This window comes from Paramormyrops kingsleyae, chromosome 15 (assembly GCF_048594095.1).
Source record: "Paramormyrops kingsleyae isolate MSU_618 chromosome 15, PKINGS_0.4, whole genome shotgun sequence".
Classification (NCBI taxonomy): domain Eukaryota; kingdom Metazoa; phylum Chordata; class Actinopteri; order Osteoglossiformes; family Mormyridae; genus Paramormyrops; species Paramormyrops kingsleyae.
This window is the reverse complement of record NC_132811.1, coordinates 26,186,772-26,191,119: the sequence shown is the minus strand read 5'-3', so window position 1 is coordinate 26,191,119 and position 4,348 is coordinate 26,186,772. Positions and strand designations below refer to the sequence as shown.

Sequence of the window (4,348 nt, the reverse complement as noted above, 5' to 3'; positions counted from 1 at the left end):
TACATATTGTACAGATGGTATTTATCTTATATCTTATATGTTTATACTTTTATATTTTTATATATTTTATATTGCACTACGAAAAGGTGAGCGAAACAGAATTTTGATCCCTGATGATTATTGGTGGAATACTTCTGTTGATGATATGGATGTCATGTGATGCTTGTGACATTTATTTATTGAGGTGTTTGTTGACAGCTCATATCTCGTGTGACCAAGCTTTTCACAGGGTTCATGCTGCAAAGATAAGTCTATCCACCCCAGTGGAGCCTGGACAGGTGATCTGTTACAGATGGCCTGCAGCAGCTGTTGTTTTCCTGCCACTGTTTTTTATGGCACCAGTCTCTGTAAATCCTAGACACTGTGGTGTGTGGAAAACCCAAAAAGGGAGCTGTTCTTGTGATGCTGAAACCACCACATGTGCTGCAAACAATCACACCAAATCACTTAGATCAGGCATTTTAGCCATTCTGATACTCAGCCAGTAACTGAACCTCTTGATCACATGTGTGCTGCATGTTTGGAAGATCTGGTTATTTACATTAGCAAGCAGGTGTACACAATAAATTGGCCACTGACTATATACAGTATATGACTAATATAATCATAAAATTATTTATAATTTTAATAAGCATGTTCTTGTCACCTTTACACTTTAACTATTTCAAATGGGAATTTTAATGAATGAAATCAGATACTGAGTCTTTTACCATAAATATACAGAAAGATCTTTCTATTAATTGCTACATATACACTTGAATTATGTGAATACCACTGTGTGAGTATAGACGGAGGGTGCTTGGGACCAAAACATCTTCAAAGAAAGCCCTAGATGAGTTGCTGGTGGTTGAAGCCTTGAAGATCTCAAAAAGATTATTTTCATGTTACACATTAGTATGACAATTGCTGTAATTTTCTGCTGGAAATGTTTTAACTTGTTTTTGGAAAGAATTTTTAAACATATGTTAATCATATACACAAACAAACCCTAAATAAAAGGCTGTAAAAAATAATGCACCTATGTGCAAAACACTGCAGAGAAATACTCTGGCGGAATATCAGAGTATTGGTTCGTTTTCTGATATGTCTCTCAGCTACTGTACATGGTCGCTCTGACCTGAAAACCCCAGTGAAATATGCTCTAGACATACTATGGAAATTAATTTCAGTCAACAGAATACAATGCCAGAGCCACCTGTCGTTTCAGGGTAATGTGCTAAATTTAAATAAGCTTTTACAAGCAGCTTCCATCATAGCCTATATTGTCTGGTTGTCAGTCAGTTTTCATGTCAGTACAGCTCATAAAATCATAATTAATCTGTCACTGTTATAATACACACTAATTGAGCAGACAACACAATTAAAATTCCTTAGAAACTGAAGTTTCACAGACACACCTTCTTGAACCTACATACAAATATTCATGAGTTATTGCACAGTATACTTACTGTATCAATGCATTTTAAAACAACATGTAATTGAAAATTATTTCTTGAAACAGGGTGGTATGGTGGCTCCGAGTTTGAATTCCACCTCTGCTGTGCCTGTGATGCAAGATTAACCATTTCTCTGAAGTCAGTGATGCTAAGTCTAAATGCTAGACTTTAACTTCTGTCACATGACCAAATAAGGAATCTCCAAAACTTGACTTCTGTCAATTTGTTGTTTCTTTCCTTTTCTTGGGGTTAAAAAGGAGAAGCCTATGTGAAATTTACAACCATTTAAAATCATTACAGGTGTACTGGATTCTATTGTAATGTCTTATTTTAAAGACTGTGCAATAATCTCTTCAGTATGGATGATGCTGGAGTCTTTTGGAGTAATAAATTCAGCAGACTTCAGTTCACAGAGATGCCTGACTGCTCTCCTCTTTCACTCACCTGTTTCTGTAAGGCAGCACTGCTAACCACTGTGCGATCGTGCCACCCTGTTGTGCAGTAGTTCATTTCTTAATAATGGGACATGACTTGTATGTCTAGATAGGTTTTCTGTTTCAGATGCTGTCATTGCACGGTGCCTCTCTTTGCCACCAACAAACCTGACCTGGCATGTGGGAAAAGATGTTAGCTCATCAGAATGACTGAAAGCCTCCAATCCAGTCAGAATAACAGTGTGAAAATCATCATCCAACTGCTGGACAGATTAACAACAGGCACTTTTGCAAGGCAAGTTTTACTGGCATTACCAAATAAATAATGTGTACTTACTGATTTAAACTGCTTTTAAATAGTAAATAAAGTAAAAGTAATAATAAAAAATAATATTACCAAAAAAATCCATCTAAACCCAATAATAAAACTTTTCAAAAATTCTTTTGATGTCGGTTTAACACATTTTCAGCAAAATAGAAATGGGGATTTTGGGAAGACAATACCTATTACTTGAATGTTTAGAAATTATAATGTGTGTACATTTGCATTTGTTATATTTTATTTGTTATTATATGTTATGAATTGTAATGTATACTTTTAAGGAAATGTCCTATACTTTAATCAATGTGCATATACAGATTTTGTAATATAAAACTGAATAAATTTTAAAGTAAAAAAAATAAATAAATAACCAACTATAACAACTATGATGTATGATGTCTAACATATAGAAATATCTACAGGGAAATGCCAAGTGTCACTTACTTCTTTCTGCTGTTCAGTTCACTGTTTCCCATTGCAGTAGAATATGCTGTATAAAGCCTACAGCAGTTAATTAATGTTCTGCTCCATGTTCTGCACAGTTCAGACACGTTATGCAGACCTGGATGGTCATTTCTGGATGCTTCCTGGCTGCAGAATAAAGGCAGATGGGCTGATAGAATCATTCAGGTGCCCCTACATACTGTCTCAGCTTACGCTCACAGCCACACATAGTCACACATACCTGCAATGAAACTTGCTGAGCTTACATCTTTTTTGAACCTGTAGAAAACTAAAGATCACTCTATAGACCAGATGTAATTATCAATTAAAAACAAATCACGGGCAGGTGCTTTGAGATCTCTTATAATTGGTGAATGATATGACAAAATCCCTCGTTCTATTATCAATCAATTATCCTTATTATTTTAGCAGTTGTGTCTTTATCTCTGGCAATGGTGTAGGAGAGAGTTTGATACTGTGATGGACACAACTTAATAATTTAAACAGAAAGGTCTATTTCCTGGAGGATTAATGAATCCAGTTCCTACGCCCCTGAGGTCCACTGCTGCTAACTTTGAATACTGATAAAGTTTAAATTATATCAGAAGGAAACAGCAGACACCGTGAACTCTTGGCCAGCAGGGGTCGCTGCAGCTGTAGCAGGCGTAGCGGCGGCAGCGGGCAATGCCGACTCGTGGCCAGCAGGGGGCGCCGCAGCAGCAACTGCCCCAGCAGGAACCTCACTGGGCGGTACGGCAGCCGCCGGACGGCGAAACAGGCGGGACAGGCAGATCAGGTGCCGGCAGGACAGGCAGATCAGACGTTGGCAGGACAGGCAAGACAGGCAGATCAGCAGGGGGCACCCCAGGGGGCGCCTCGGCCGTGAGTCCTCCAGGGGGCGCCTCGGCCGTGAGTCCTCCAGGGGGCGCCTCGGGCAGAGTGGCAACGGCAACTGCAGCAGGGGCCGCGGGCATGGCCGCAGGCGGCGCAGCCGGAGCCGCGGGAGAGGCAGTCAGGATAGGTGAGCCGGGCTGGACGGGCAGGAAAGAGCCGGGCTGGACAGACGGGTCAGGCGGTGCCGCGGGCAGAGAGGCGGCCGCGGGCAGAGCGGCAGCCTCGGCGGGCGCGGTGGGCGTGCGGCCAGCAGGGGGCACCTCGGCAGGCACCTCAGGCAGAGCGGCGACGGCAGCTGCAGCAGCAGCTGCAGCAGGCGGTGCCGTGGGCAGTGCGGCGGCAGCAGCTGCAGCAGGCGGTGCCCCGGGCAGTGCGGCGGCAGCAGCTGCAGCAGGCGGTGCCCCGGGCAGTGCGGCGGCAGCAGCTGCAGCAGGCGGTGCCCCGGGCAGTGCGGCGGCAGCAGGCGGTGCAGCCGTAGCCGCAGGCAGGACGGGAACAGGCAGGTCAGGAACAGACAGGTCAGTAATAGGCGCCAGGGTGGGCGCCGGGTGAGCAGGTGCTGCCCCTTTAAGGGCCTTGGGGATCCAGGGAACGGCGTCCCAAACGGCCCAGGCCCCCCTATTAAACAGGCGTGCTGCCCGAAAGTTATAAGCCGCCAAGGGTGGCGGCATCTCATCGGCGGGGCTGGCGAGGGGTACCGGCAGACTGGAAGCGGTGATGACGCCCGGGGTGACGGCAGAGGAGAGAGAGCAAGCCCTCAGAAAGATCGCCGGTTCTTTTGCCTGCTTTTTCCCCTTGCGCCTCTTCCGGCTTTGCTT

At 44.3% G+C, this 4,348-nt stretch overlaps 1 long non-coding RNA gene across 1 annotated transcript; it reads right to left on the bottom strand.

Moving 5' to 3' along the window:
* Positions 1-726: 726 nt before the first annotated feature.
* Positions 727-2,771, bottom strand: LOC140578495 (uncharacterized). Its single transcript, XR_011982706.1, has 3 exons — positions 2,637-2,771; positions 1,881-2,043; positions 727-863 (listed from the first exon to the last, which is right to left on the bottom strand). It is a non-coding gene; the product is annotated as an uncharacterized lncRNA (long non-coding RNA).
* Positions 2,772-4,348: the final 1,577 nt, after the last annotated feature.